A 15731-nucleotide genomic window follows, 5' to 3' on the forward strand; every position below is an offset into this window, starting at 1 on the left:
CATTAGGCCTTGGAGGCTGCAGGGCTCCTGATGTCTATCCTTGGATTTATTTTATTTTTTATTTTTAGTTCTTGCTTGTCACCCCTACTTGCCATGAAAAGACTCTCCCCTAACCATGGTCCTGCATGTCCAGCTCCCACCTTAAGGTATCTCACCAGGGAGCTTCTGGTCATCAAGAGCAACACCAGGGTCAACATCAAGGGCAAGAGACCAGCAGGTGGATCAAGGCCATTCATTCCCTCTGTGAGTGAGTAGCTTGCAACATCATGATTCTGCACACAAAGAACAACCTCGTCATCGTCATCATGGCCACTACTGTGTGCTTTCTTTGTGTCCTGTGCCCAGCACTGCAGCCATGACAGGATACAGTGGCAAACCAGCATGGGCTCTAGAGAAGAGGGACATGGATTCCAATCCAGTTTGGCACCAAGGACTGTCAGTGTGAATTAGGGCAATTGCTAAACCTCCTGAGCCCAGGTTCTTCAGATTCCTTGTTGCTAGAGAATAAATAAACCTTCTCTGCACTGTCTGAATACAAAGTGACATCATTCGGATGCAATGGCATTGAGTAGAAATAATAGGACAGGGATCTAGTCAAAAAATGTTAATTGCTTCCTTTTGTTTTCCAGAATATTGTGTCCACCTACCAGGTGTTTATTGGACAGCTTTGGATAGAGTTTGAAATGTCACATGCTAGAAACTTTCTGTCCAGGTAACTGTATTGAAAGGTGAGGGGCCTCTAAGAGGTGGGCTAGCGGGAGGTGACTGGTCATGGATTCCTATGTGAAGGGATTAGTGCTGGCCTCTTGGGGTGAGTTAGGTCTCACAGGAGAGGATGAGCTGCTGAGAGGTGGGAAGTTATTAAGATGCCCTCACAAGGCCCCTCCTGGTAAAGGTTCCACCTCCTCCCAACAGTGCCACCTTGGGGACAAAGCCTTTAACACACGGGCCTTTGGGGACCCTTATCCAACCCAGAGTGGTGCTCACATGAGATAAAACAATCATTTGAGAAGATGCAATGGATCAGTGCTTCTCCAACCTGAGTGTGCTCCAGAATCTGCTGGGAGGCTTGTGGAAAGACAGATTGCCTGACCCAGCCTAGAGGTTCTACTTCAGTGAGTCTGGGTGGAGCCAAAGAATTTCCAGGTCTAACAGGCTTCTGAGAAATGTGATATGGCAATTCAAGGTCAAGTGTAGAGGATTTCCATGCATCAAATGAACATCAATTGGCAAAAACCAGCAGAGCAGAGGAATGGGAGGGCCCCAAAAGTCATCCTTGGAAAAACTTCCTAAATCTTTTGGACTTGATAAAAGGAGCCTTCCCCATCCCAGGGAGTGGCCAGGATGTGCCAGATGAAGGGGACATGCGTATTATCCCCAGTAACGTGGGAGCTCTGGAGATCCTGAGGCCGCTTTGCAGGCACAGGGGGCCCTTGGATAGGCAGAATGGTGAGGGGGGAGGGGGCTGGACGTGGATTAAGGCCAGGATCCTGGGGAAGAAAGGGCTAGTTGCAGTTCTTTCTGGCAGTGGGCTAGGATCAGAGGTGTCCAGTCCTCATGACTGGTGCCTTGCTCTGCCTTGCTGCACTGAACCTTTGGTGACCTCCATGAACCCTATTTCTGAACACTTCTGCCCCAGAGAACTGGCTTGCTGAGTTCAGCTCTAGGAAACTTTTCGGGGGGCGTTCTCTGTGCTCCTCAAGTGCCCCATTTAGGCACTACTGAGTCCGGGTCTGGTTCATTCATTTTCTCTCTCAGTTCTGCAGGGTAGAAGTTGGAGATCTGAGGCCTGCAGGGCTGGATCCCTCTGAAGGCATGAGGGGAAATCCACTGCACACCCCTCTCCTGGTTCCTGCTGATGCGTGGTCATGCTCCCTGGCTCACAGGTGAGCCACCCAGCTCTGCTCTCACACTCACATCATGCTCACTCCCCAGGTTCCAGTCTTCCCCTGCATTGCATGGGTTCATTCATTAAAAGAAGAAAAAGTCAACAACAACCAAAAAGACCTGATATTACAGCTCAAAGCCCTAGAAAAAGAAGAACAAACCAATACCCAAAGAGGAGAAGACAGGAAATAATTAAAATCAGGGCAGAAATCAATGAAATTGAAACTAAAGAAACAATTCAAAAAACTGACAAAATAAAAAGCTGGTTCTTTGAAAAAATAAATAAGATTGTCAAACCCTTGGCCACTTTTATGAAAAGGAGGGAGAAAACTCAAATTAGTAAAATTTGCGTTGAAAAAGGAAATATCATGACAGACACTGTTGAAGTGCAGAAGACAACTAGAAACTATCTTGAAAATTTATACCCCAATAAAATTGAAAACCTTGAAGAGACTGACAAATTTCTAGAGGCATATGATCAATTCAAACTGAGTCAAGAGGGCATACACCATTTAAACAGATCAATTTCTAGCAAGGAGATAAAGACACCATCAAAAGCCTACCAACCAAGAAAAGCCTGGGACCAGATGGATTCACAGCTGATTTCTATAAGATCTACAAAGAAGAACTAATATCAATACTCCTCAAATTATTTCATAAAATAGGAAAGGAAGGAACCTTTCCAAACTCATTCTATGAAGCTAGTATCCTCCTGATACCAAAACCAGGCAGAGACAGACACATCAAGGAAAGAAAGTTTCAGACCAATATCCCTGATGAACATTAATGCAAAAATTCTCAATTAAATTATGGCAAATTGCAGACAAAAACATATTAAAAAAATAGAGTACCGTGATCAAGTGGGGTCCATTTAGCGATGTAAGATTGGGTCAAGTCAATAAATACAATTCATCACATCAGTAGACTTAAAAATAAGAATTATATGATGTAGGTATTCTGATCGTGGACCTAGGCAGGGAAATGATCCCCAGGAGAGCAAACTCCCGGGGTGTGTGGGGTAACTGGCGCCCTGATTCCCATGTTGGAATGCCCGGCAATTCCCTGCTGAGGCTCTTAAGATAACTAGGCAGATGCACTACTACCTGGTTTACATAGTGACACCCTCTGAAGGAGAGAGGCTCTGTGTTTGCATTAACCTGGACCTTATCTCAGCTAGCACTCAGGGTGAAAGGAAGATGGTCAAAGTGTAGTCACTGGTGGTGGGTAATATGTAACTTTTTTGGTGATTAAAAACATCGGCAGAGAAGGGTAGGCAGACCCCTTTTGTCTGTCTGTACCTTCCCTGTGTGTCTGTGTCTGTCCTTTGCTCGTCTCCTCCACAGGTGTTCCTTTACAGTATGATTATATCAATTGATGCAGAGAAAGCATTTGACAAAATACAGCACCCTTTCATGTTCAAAACATTAGAAAAACTAGGGATAGTAGGAACATACCTCAGCATTGTAAAAGCTGTCTATGCTAAAACCAAGGCCAGCATCATTCTAAAAGGAGAAAAATTGGAAGCATTCCCTCTAAAAACCGAAACAAGACAGGGATGTCCTCTTTTACCACTTCTATTCAACATAGCCCTTAAAACTCTAGCCACAGCAATTAGACAAAAGAAATTAAAGGGATACAAAGAGTCAAAGAAGAAATCAAACTATTATTATTTGCTGTTGACATGATTCTATACTTCGAGGATCCAAAAACTCCACCAGAAAACTGCTAGAATTAATTAATTCAAAGTAGCAGAATATAACATCAATACCCATAAATTAAATGCATTTCTATACATCAGCAATGAATTCTCTGAAAGAGAAATTAGGAAAAATACCCCATTAACAATAGCCTCAAAACGAAACAAAACAAAACAAAACAAAACAAACTTGGGAATCAACTTAATAAAAGAGGTGAAAGACTTCTACAAGGAAAAAACTGACAGAACACTAAAGAAAGAAATTGAAGAAGACCTTAGAAGATGGAAAGATCTCCCATGGTCTTGATAGGCAAAATTAATATTGTCAAAATGGCCATACTACCCAAAGTGTTATATAGATTCAATGTAATTCCAATTAAAATATGAATGTCATTTCTTATAGAAATAGAAAAAGCAATAATGAAATTCATTTGGAAAAATAAGACCCAGAAATGCTAAATCAACCCTTAGCAGGAAGAATGAAGCAGAAGGCATCACAATACCAGACGTTAAACTATACAACAGAGCTATAATAACAAAAACAGAATAGTATTGGCACCAAAATAGACATGTAGACCAATGATACAGAATAGTAGACAGAGAGACCAACCCACATAAATACAGTTATCTCATACTGAATAAACGTGCCAAAAACATACATTGAAGAAAAGATAGCTTCTTCAACAAATGGTGCTGGGAAAACTGGAAATCCATATGCAGCAAAATGAAGATAAACCCTTATCTCTCACCATGAACAAAACTCAACTAAAAGTGAATCAAGGACTTAGGAATTAGTCCAGAGACCTTGTGCCTAATAGAGGAAAAAGTAGGCCCAAATAGTCATCATGTCGAATTAGGCCCTGACTACCTTAACAAGACTCCTAAAGTACAAAAAATAAAATCAAGAATTGACAAATGGGATGAATTTAACATAAAAAGGTTCTTCTTAGCAAAAGAAACAATCAATGAAGTGAACAGAGAGCCTACATTTTGGGAGCAGATTTTTGTCACACTCACATCAGATAGAGCACTAATCTCTAGGATATATAAAGAGCTCAAAAAACTTTACACCAAAAAAACCCCCCAAACAACCCAGTCAATAAATGAGCTAAGGAGCTGAACAGACACTTCTCAGAAGAAGATATACATTGGATCAACAAATATATAAAAAATATTCAGCGTCTCTAGTAATTAGAGAAATGCAAATCAAAACTACTCTAAGATTTCATCTCACTTCAGAATGGCAGTTATCAAGAACACAGACAACAATTAGTGTTGGTGAGGATGTGGGGGAAAAGGCACACTAATACATTGCTGGTGGAACTGCAAATTGGAGCAGCCAATCTGGAAAGCAGTATGGAGATTCCTTAGAAAACTTGAAATGGAACCACCATTTGACCCAGCTATCCTACTCCTCAGTCCATACCCAAAGGACTTAAAATCAGCATACTATAGTAGCACAGAAACATCAATATTCATAACAGTTCAATTCACAATAGCTAAACTGTGGAACCACCCTAGATGCCCTTCATTAGATGAATGGATAAAGAAAATGTGGCATATATACACAATGGAATATTATTCAGCATTAAAAGAGAATAAAATCATGGCATTTGCAGGTAAATGGATGAAGTTGGAGAATAGAATGCTAAGTGAAGTTAGCCAACCTGAAAAAAACAGATGCTGAATGTTTTCTCTGATATGAGGAGGCTGATTCATAGTGGGGTAGGGAGGGGGAGCATGAGAGGAATAGATGAACTTTAGAAAGGGTAGAGGGTTGGGAGGGGTAGGGAGGGGGCTGTGAGGGGGGAGTAGAAATGATGGTGGAATGTGATGGACATCATTATCCAAAGTACATGTATGAAGACACAAATGGTGTGAATATACTTTGTATAGAGATAAGAGAAATTGTGCTCTACATGAGTAATATGAATTATAATGCATTCTATTGTCATATATCACAAATTAGAATAAAATAAATAAAAATAAAACAGCTGATATGATAGAATTTGAGAGTAGAATGTTAATTAGCAGAGGCCAAGGGAGAGTTTGGTGAGGGCAGCAAGAAACTCTGGTGATCTATTGTACAAGATGGTAACTAGAGAGAAAGTAGATAATGTACTGTATGTTTCAAAAAATGGAAGAAATAATTTTGAAAGTTTGCACCATAAAATACTGAAAAATATTTAAGGAGATAAATGTGCTTAGCCTCAGTTAAACATTACACAATACATGTATGATAAAAAAGAATGTGATATATCTCATATATACATTTTTTGTTTTGTATATTCATAAAAAGAAGTAAATTAAAAATTGAAAAAAAATGAATGAGTTTGTGAGAAAAAACCACAAAGGCCAAATATTCTCTCTGATAAATAGATGCTGATCCATAATGGGGAGGGGGGAGGCATGGAAAAATGGAATAACTTTGATTGGGCAAAGGGGAGGGTGCATGGGGGCAGGAAAGATGGTGGAATGAGATGGACATCATTACCCTAGGTACATGTATGACTGTGCATATGGTGTGACCCTACATTGTATACAACCATAGAAATGAAAAGTTGTGCTGCAATTGTGTACAATGAATCAAAATGCATATTGTTTTCACATATACCATATTAAAAAAAAGAATGGGGTCATTCAGACAAAGCAAACTGTGGGCAGCTTCAAGGAGGTTGAGGCAAGGGTGAGTTTTATGAGCAAAATGAGAGAAATCCACATAGGTGGCTTGGACACAAAGTTCACTGGTTTTGGAGATCCAAGGCAGGAACTGGCTTGGCTCAGTGGTGGAGGTGCCTTGTGGGCCAAGGGTTCCATTCAGACCATCTGGCCTGTATTGTTGCATCGGGGGTGGAAATAGGGCCACTGGGACCCAGGAAGGACCTCAATAGCATTGACACAGTACTCAGCAGGCCTGAGGAGCAAGGGCAAGAATAACTGTTCCATAGTGAGCCGTGACCCTGTCCTCCCTCGGGACTAACCAAGCAGGCAGGGAGGGCTGGCAGGGCCCAGGGTCTCTACCCAGACCTGTGTGCAGGTGAGGTGCTTCCTATAGACAGGGCTCCTGCAGGCTCTAGGATGAAGTGACTCTGCCTGATGTAACGTGGCATCTAGAGGATGAAGCAAGCCACAAACCAGGCCAGGTGTTGGCCTCTGGAGTCCCCTGGGTGGAATAGGATGTTCTCATCAAGTGTGGGTTGTGGTCCTTGGGAATCAAGAGGCCAACATCTACTGGTCCGTAAATCGGTCACTGGGCATCGTTACCTCTGTCATGGATGACCACTAGTGTAGTGGTGCCCAGAGGCTTTGAATTCCCACAGGCATGGGGCCAGATCTTGTCCCCGTTTACATTCCCACCAAATGTCCATGAGATCTTTGCACATCTGCCCTGGGAATGAAGTATGGACTTTGAAACAGGCCAAGCCTGCAAAGGTCATTACCATCCCAGAGCATCAGGCCACACTCACAGTGTAAACAGCGACTTCAGCTGTGGCTCAAGTTGACCAATCAGCGATGGGCTCGTGGACTTTGACATTTGTCTGCAATAGCACAATTGTAGGTTGTTTTCCTTCCTTTTCTTTATTAATGCGTCATGTTTATACATCATATTGGGGTTCGTTTTGACATAATTATACAGGCCTGGAATATAGTGTGCTCCATTTCCTCCCCTAGAACTTCCCCTTTCCCTTCCCTCTTCCTTCCCCTATTTCCTCTCCTCTACTCTAATGACATTTCTCTCTATTTATAGTTTTAAAAAATCAGTGCCTTTTGGATACACACAAAAGTGAAATTCACGGTCACATTCCTGTCTATACATAGGAAAGTTGTCAGTTTCATTCTCTCTTTTCCCACCCCTCATCCCCATCCTCACCTTTTCTGAGCTTTTTCAAACATACTTTCAGCTTTGCATAAAGCTGTGTCTCCTGAATTTTAATTCCAAAGACACCAAATCAAACTCTTTTGTACTTCACAGCCTCCATATTGATCATTGCTTGAATCCAGGTAGCAGGCATATCACCCAGAAATAGCCTGGCTTCCTTCATGCAGGATCTAGACCGGAGGATGGGAAGCCTGGGCCTGGGTCTGCAGGGTGGGGTCACTTTGCAGCACCTTCATAGGTGGATCAGCACATTCGACTCTCCCCAGGGCTCTGCACGGTGAGCGTGGGTGTGTTGATGAGCAGCCCAAGGGCAGCGTCACGCTAGAGGCACGAGGGGAGAATCGGGAGAAGCTGGAGCAGAGCCAGGAGAGAGAGGTTCAGTGGGTTGGGTCCAGCTGAGGTTGAGAGAGAAAACAGAACACTAACTGGGCAAGAAGGAGGGCAACTGGCACCGAGGGCCAGCACAGAGGGGCAGCAGAGAGCGGCATGTGCCCTGACCTCTCCCGGCTCTTTCCACCTTATGCCGCTGCTTCTTCAAGGAGCCCTGGACTGGCCCTCTGGAGTCCTGGTTCTGGTCCTGGTTCTGGTCCTGTCTGTGTTTCCACCTGGCTGATGACCTCGGGGGAAATCTCTGTCCCCTCTACCTCTGTGTTTCCTCTACCCAGGAGCGCAGTAGGCCACAGATCTCCGAGGTCACTTGCGGTCTTCTGCTCTGCTGTTCTGGAGGGGGTGGGGTGGCTGGAGCCCTGCAGATGGATGGCTTGTGGGACGGTGCAGAGAGACCACAGTCCCATCACACACAGGAGCAGAGAGCTGCCACCCTATGTTGATGAGGGTCCCTTGGAGGCTGAGGGGACTAGAACACAGGCTGATAGGGTAGATGGTAGGACAGAAAGGGAACATTGTTCCAAATGCCTCATGGTGACCCTGCTGCAGAGGTGAGCCACGTTGGCAGAATCTCAGTGAAGTCTAGGTCCAAACTGTCAGGAAGGAGGCTGCGGGAACCCAGTGGGGAGGTCAGGGTGGGCGGGGGGGTGGTGGAGTTCTGCAGAAGGAGCTGGTGTGGAATCTGATGGAGCCCAAGAGGGGGCAATGAGGAAGGATATGGAGAGAGGGGTGAGGGGACGGGACGTGGTCACCCAGCCCTCAGAGAATGGCCTCAGAGGTGCCCCTTTGGGGAGCTCAGTGTACTTGCACCCTAGTGTGAGCCACTCCTTCTCCTCTGTGCCTCCGGAAGGCCACGGCTCTTGGCCTGAGTATGATCCTAGACAAAAGAGGAGGGTCATCAAGCACCGCATGGCTGAGAGTGCTTCCCCCGGCCTCCCCAAGACTCTGGCCAAGTCAAGGGGACAGTGAACGTGGGCTGGACTGGAAAGCCAGATGAGTGTTACCTGCAGAAGCCCCGACTCCTCCCACAGGCACTCGGAACCGGGCCAGGGGGTGTCTCCCTAGGAAGTGCTCTCTTCTGCTTGTGCCAAAGGCAGCTGTTCCCTGGAACGCTGGTCAGCAAGGGAACAAAGCCCCGCGAGCACCTTGATGCTTCTGTAGCTTGCGTTTCAGCACCTGCGGTGACAGTCCTGGCGTGCTCCTGTCCAGCCCGCTGCCAAGGGACTTTCCCTGCCACTTACTAAGTTTCAATAAACCTCATGTCTCCCGAGCAGTTTCCGGGTATTTTTTTTTGGTCTCTCAGCAACCCCGCCTCACTGAGGTCAGAACGGTCCTGGCTTACTAAACAGATAAGGAAACCAGGCTATTAAATGACCTACACTCCATTTGTCAAGAATCTATTTTTATTGCCTGTGATTTCCTACTCAGTTCTAGGAAACGAAAGTCCACCTGAGGTCACACTGTTCCTGATTAGTGGCTGGGCATCCTGGGCTCCTGGTCAGAGACAACGCAGAAGCAGAAGGGGACAGGTCTCTAGACACCAGGACCTCTAGAAGCTACTTCTCAGAGACTAAAACTACTTGTAAGAATACAAGCATGTTTTGTATTCAGTAATAAAAAAACAAAAAAAAAAACCATAAAGAACCCCCCAAAAAACTCCTGTATTGTTTTCGTAACGAAGGAAAGTTTGACAACTCTGGGACATTACAGATTGTATCCATAAGCTGTCAGCGGGTCACATTTTGGATGCCAGTTGGTCATCATGAATACTAATATTTATTTCTGTAAATATAGAAGTTATGGACACAGTCACTGCTCTTTGGAATCAGTCCTTATCCTTTGATGAGTAAAAATGTAGCCGCCTCCTGGTTCTGGAAGTTTCCTTACCGGAAGCTGCTGCATTCCTGAGATCCGTGGCATCCGTGGTAACAGCACAGGAAGGACTAGCCATTTTGGGGGGTGGCTCAGTGTCACCAAGTGGCTTCCAGACTCTGTCTGCTCATTACACTGAAGTAAGTCCTTATGCCCCCCCATCTGGGTATGTCTTTCCCACCAGGCTGGCTCTGGGCTCTCCTCATCCCTCGCTGGGTCGCTGCTAGAATAAGTCACGCTCACCCCTGGGTTCCCCCTGCCCACCCCCACGATGCCCTGTGTGAGAGAGAATTGCTTCCATGCTGTTCTTCTGAGGCCACAAGTTCCTGTAAACCAAGGACGGCCTCATGGTCCCCGACATTCCCGCTCCTCCTCCATGAATACAGCCTTAAACATACCATGGGCTGAATTCTCACTTATTAAACAAATGAACGATTGAACGAGTGGAAATTCAGTGTATAGAAATTTGTTCTTCCCGCCCACAAGGTCACAGAAAGGGAGCTTCGTGGGTTTGGGCGTACAAAGGCCCCTCGGGAGTTCCTGTGGCTGGGGAGGGCTTCTTTATCAAAATCCACCCGAATCTCCCATCTTGGGCTTAGTGGCAGACAGCGGGATCTACCAGGCTGAACTGAAGCCTCAGGTGCAGGTGTAGCAGGAGGAGAGACCTTCCCTCGGTTTGTCAGGGGAGAACCTGGGTGCGGAAGCCTGGGGTGGGCACCTCTTTTGTTCTCTGTACATGATGATCACCAGGATTTTAGATCTTGCTTTCTGGAGGGTTGGAGCTCATGGGAAGAATGCAGCATCCAGTTCTCTCATCCTGAGAAGCCTCCCAGAACCCCCCAGGACGGTGAGGGACACTGAGGAGGGCGGAGGAAGGACAGGAGGCGGGGGACCTCAGACACTGCGACTCCTGCCTCTGGCTGGGAGACTCCTAGGCACTTTGGGTGCCTTCCACCCTCGGGAACCCCAGGACTCACATTTGTCTGGACAGCAGGCCAAACGTGAGCCATTCTGAGGAGACCTCTGGGCAAGACAGAGCTGCAAGAGTCAGAAGACCAGGAACCACCCTGAAATCATCATCCCGGGAGCTGGAAGCAGACGGGAGGAGAGGCCGTGAGGGCAGCTCTGGGACCCACACGTCTCAGCTGGAGTCGGGTCTCATGATGGACCATCCCTGGCTCCTGTGAAATCCCCGTCCCCTCCCTGGCTCAGGGGAGAATGTCTCCTGGGGCTTCCTGAGGCCAAGGGGGGGAAAGAGTTGCTCTCTGACCCCTCAAGGCCGGGGCTACTGCAAGGAGAGGATGTGGCTGCTGGGCCAACACCTGGACCGTGGCTTCAGGTGACAGGGGGAGGTTTCAGGGAGCAAGACAGTGACCAGCTAGACTGTCCTGTGTGGGCAGTGAACAGGGCCCTGAGGGTGTGGACCAGTGACAGCGAGGACATGGAGGTGGCGAGAGCAGAGGTGGCACCCAGCAGCGTGGGGCGGGCAGAGCTGCAGAAACAGGCTGCTGGGGGACTGAGGGCACAGAGCAGGGCGGCTGGTGTTCAGGGCTGGGCAGATTCTGCCTCTGATGGCAACCTCCCCTCACTCTGAACCTTCAGGGAAAGTGGGCCCCTGAGACAACCTCTAGGTGTGTGACAGTGGTATTTTGTTGGGGAAGGGATCAGGTTGTCCCTTTGGCTTTGGAGAAAAACTTAAGTGATCCCCACATTGAGCCAACTGAGCAGCAGCAGGAGGAACCAGGGAAATAGAAGTCCTCTGCCAGGGAGCATGTCCCTTCACGTGACACTCCAGTGCCTCCCCCTTCCTGTCCCCCAGACAGGTAAGGAAGCCCTGTGGATGCAGGAAGCAGATATCACCCTGCAGAGATCTCATTGGAAAACAGACTTTTAAATAATAACAGTATTTTTTTTTTATATAAGCTTTCACAATGGAAGCTCTCACTGAGTCTTTCTAAGACCAACAGACTGGACTGAGTCCAGCCGAAGGGCAGCCCACTCAGCAGATTTTCCCTCACAAATCAAGAGGGGCTTGCTGTAGACACCCTGAGGCCCGTGCACCCTGTACTGTTGGACACCTGCCGGTCTGCCTGGCCTTCTGTTTAAACAGAGAATTTCCCTTTCCCTTTCCTTCTTCACTGCTCTGGGTCAATTATTTATTAATGTGGCATCAGAAAAAAAAAAAAAAACGCACAAAGCAAAACAAAGCCTGAGAACAGAGCTGGTCGCTGTGGGTGACAGGTTGGCCCATCGCACACAGAAACAGGAAGGGAATCAGCGCTTCCATCGTTGCCAAAAGCATGCCCTGAGCTGCCAACCCTGACCTCGGTGGGGGGTTGTCAGTGTTAGGTTCCCCGGATTGTCACTCTCGCTATTGAGTCAGTGTTTGCTCTGGTAACCAGCATGCCTGTCATCTCAATGACTTCCAACAATAGATATTCATTTCTTGTTCCTGGAACATGAAACTGTTGGTCAGTTAAGATTCTTCTTAACTGATTTAACTTCAGGCCAAAATGTCCTGCTCAGGTTCACCACTGTGTTTGCATTCTGTGGCGCATGTGGGAGGGGGAGCTCCTACCTGGGACATATTTTCCTATGGCAGAGGACACAGGAGCTGAAGAAGCTGGGTTTAACTCTGTGATTTCGCCTGACGCTCTTGCTCATGTGGTCCACGACACATGAGGAATGGGAAAGGGAGGACCTGTTACCAGAAGCCCAACTCTGGGGTCCCAACAAGTCAGGTCCAGCCACTTGCTCCAAAAACTAAACGGAAAATGTATCCATGAAGAAAGCAGGAAAGGAACTTTGATTATATGGCATCCTGGGAAGACAGGTGCGACCAAGCAACTCTGCCCTGCCTTTGGGGTACTGAGATTTGGGTTTAAAGAGGAAGAACTTGGGTCGGGATGAGAGGTCAGCATCATTAAGCAGTGGTCAGATGGTGGTCTGGTGGATCATGATTTCAGTTTTGGTTGTGTGAAGCAGCCCCAGAGGGGTCCTTATTGCACGAGGAGGCAATCTCCACTGGCTGCTCAGGATGTATGTCTAGCAGACCTGTGATCCTGCAAGGGGGTAGCTCATTTCCCTTGGGATGATCACTCCAGCTTAGGGGTGCAGTCTCATCAAGAGACCATCTGCCTGCAAGGCTCCCCTGTGCCTGGAAGGTACAGGGCAATGACTAGAGACTTCTAGGTGCCACTCCAGGGGTTTGGAATAGGAGACCGTGAAATCTGGCAGCGCAGAATATCCCTGCACATCTTGAGAATGCCTTAATTAGTCTGATCTTGGTGTCTTCAGCCTTGAAGGGGATGGATTCCCAGCTGTAGATGAAGGCTCTGTGAATGAATAACACGCAGAGTTGAGCAGAAGGGATGGACTCCCCCCTCCCTGAAGTTAATATAAAGAAGACATGAAAAGCAGAGATTCCAAGCCTTTTCCTGCTTTTGGTTACTCTGAGGGCATCTGCTGGCCCAAGTGAAGTGCCTTTAGCAGAAGCAGCTTCTAATTCTCTGTATGGAGCCTGTCTAGAGCAAGATCAGGGCATCTCTGAAACTCAGAGTAGCCTCTCAGAGACTGAAGCTCTGGGAAATAGTTGGGTGGAAGGAATTGGAGAGTGACCCCTGGGTATGGAGGGCACTGTGTGCATACTCACCCACAGTTGATAAAGCACAGGGGGTGGGTGAGTTAGGCTATTTTGGGGTTGAGGTGGGCCCTTGATGCATTGAAACACTTAGGCTGCAGTAACACAACTGTACTAATAACCGTACTGTGCTTCAGACACAGAAAACTATCAGGAGATGGGGAATTATTTGGAGATGGAGTCGTTGCAATTGCACCTAAATTAAAACGAGGTTATTATGGTTGGCCCTAATTCAATATGACGGATATTCTTATGGAAAGGGGAAATGTAGACACCGGAACAAATATGAACGTGAGAGTGAGTGCCAGGTGAACAGGAGGCAGAGATCACGTGATGCAGCTTGGACCCAGGAGCACCAAATGGTCTTTAAGACTGCTTTGGTAGCACTGATGACCAAACTGCAGCTGTGACCCTAAGAGACTAGCTCTACTTACCACTCACTAATCAGAGCTCTTGCTGGCCCCAAAAGTTCAGTGGAATTTCTTTTAAAATAAGAGGGTGGATAGACTTCTCTGTCCTAATAAAAGCCCCGATCTTTCCTTTGGTCCCCGGACATAGCAGAGGCCACCAGGCCTGTGCTTGTGTGTCCTGGGTAGCAGCCCTGTTCTTGGTTTATTCTGAAATAAAAGTTCCTTTATTGGAGATTCATGTCTATGTGGGTGCTGGAGTTTGACAGATCCTTCCTGGGATTTTCCTGAAGCTGAACTTGGCAAAGCAGTTCTGTGTGGCAGAATTATCTAAAAGTGGGCATCACAGGGGTTGGCCAAGGTGCAGGACAGCAAAGCTAAGCGATTCTCTTATCCTTGAGGCCTGATCATCTCTGATCCTCGCCTCCTCCTGCCAGAGAACTGGAACTAGCCCCGTCTTCTCCAGGACCCTGGCCTTCCTCCACGGTTCTAGGTTCCCTCTTGCTCCTGCCTTCAATTTCCTTTTCTTCTCATTTCAGAGCCCCCCTGTGCCCCGGCAAAGCCACCCCCAGAATCTCCGGATGCTCTGCATAGTATTTGAGAGGACAGTCAGTTCTCTACTTCATCAGGCACCTTCTGACCGTTCCTTAGGGGGGGAGGCCCTTTCATTTGTCAAACTCACAACCATCTAAAGAAGTCATCACCTGAGCCAATCTGCCGCGTCTTGAGAACTGTAGACGCTTGCCTCTTCTGCAGTGTTCTGTCTTGAACTCCCAGGCCGCCTGTCACTTGACTCTGTCCCGTGTACTGTACCACTGCCGATCTTGTATTTGTGTATTTTTGTTTATGAGCCTCTGAGCCCCTGGGGTCTGGTTTTTATCTGTGTAGGCTGGTGCTGGGTGTTTAATGAATGAGGGAATAGATGCCCGAGACTGGGGAATCCAGGGCAGGAGCCACGGAGAGGCTGACCCACTGGAGGACTGGGATTCGTACTCGGGGAAGAGGGGCTGAAGGACAGTTGAGGAGATCCTGGAATACCAGGGCCTGGCATTTACCCTCATTCTGTCGGTGCTGGGAGGTCTTGCAGGGCTCTGAGGCGGGAGTCATCGGGTTGACCAGGGGTTCCCAAACTCTCTGCTCCCAGGACCTCTTTACACCCTTAAAAAATTATTAAGGACTTTCAAAGAGCATTTGTTCATGTGGGTTGATATTTACCATCGTAAAAACAAAAGTGGAGACAGTTTAAAAGTATTCATTTTAAAAAAAAAAACCCTGTGTTAGCTGTTCACAGAAATAAAGACCTTTAATGAAAATGACTGGGTTTTCCAAGATCAAAATCAGATTGGGGAGAAGGGAGGCGCTGCTACCTTTTCATCTCCCTGGTGCTAGGTTCACAGCTAAGCTCCCAATGACAGAAGAGGTTAATAAGAGAAAAAGCACACACACCTCTTTAATGTCAGTTTTATTTGCTGTGGGAGCCTCATAAGGAAATGAAGATCTTACGACACTGTAAACCTGTGTGTTTTTGTGCTTGGTTGGAGGAGGAAGTGAGAAGTCATGGAGAAGCACGATTGGATAAAAAAGGATGATCTAATGGCCATAAACCCAGGCGAGCTTAGCACGGCCTGTTTGTTCAATCTCCTTGCCAGCCCTGTGTGCTCAGAGACAGGCTCTTCCTTTTTTCTGGGCACAGGGAGGTCCTTTCAAACGAGGTCCTCTCTACCTGCTTGGGGAGGGGGGAGAAGGTGAGAGTGACCTTCCCAATCCTTCTGTTTTCCCAAAGGCCCAGGTGCTGGATTTCGAGGTCGTGTGTCCTGAACCCCATCAGGTTTGTGCCATGTCTTTCACTGAGAAGGAAGCTGGAGTCCCACATCTGGCTCTCTGTTTGATTGAGAGAGTTGGGAAGGCAAGCATCTAAATAGCTTGCTCACATATCATGGATGTTGTTCTTTCTGGTCTCCG

At 47.0% G+C, this 15731-nt stretch overlaps 1 long non-coding RNA gene across 1 annotated transcript; it reads right to left on the reverse strand.

Moving 5' to 3' along the window:
- Positions 1–7143: 7143 nt before the first annotated feature.
- Positions 7144–9176, reverse strand: LOC144376726 (uncharacterized). Its single transcript, XR_013437191.1, has 2 exons — positions 8855–9176; positions 7144–8727 (listed from the first exon to the last, which is right to left on the reverse strand). It is a non-coding gene; the product is annotated as an uncharacterized LOC144376726 (long non-coding RNA).
- Positions 9177–15731: the final 6555 nt, after the last annotated feature.

The sequence above is a fragment of the Ictidomys tridecemlineatus genome, chromosome 4, assembly GCF_052094955.1.
Source record: "Ictidomys tridecemlineatus isolate mIctTri1 chromosome 4, mIctTri1.hap1, whole genome shotgun sequence".
Lineage (NCBI taxonomy): Eukaryota > Metazoa > Chordata > Mammalia > Rodentia > Sciuridae > Ictidomys > Ictidomys tridecemlineatus.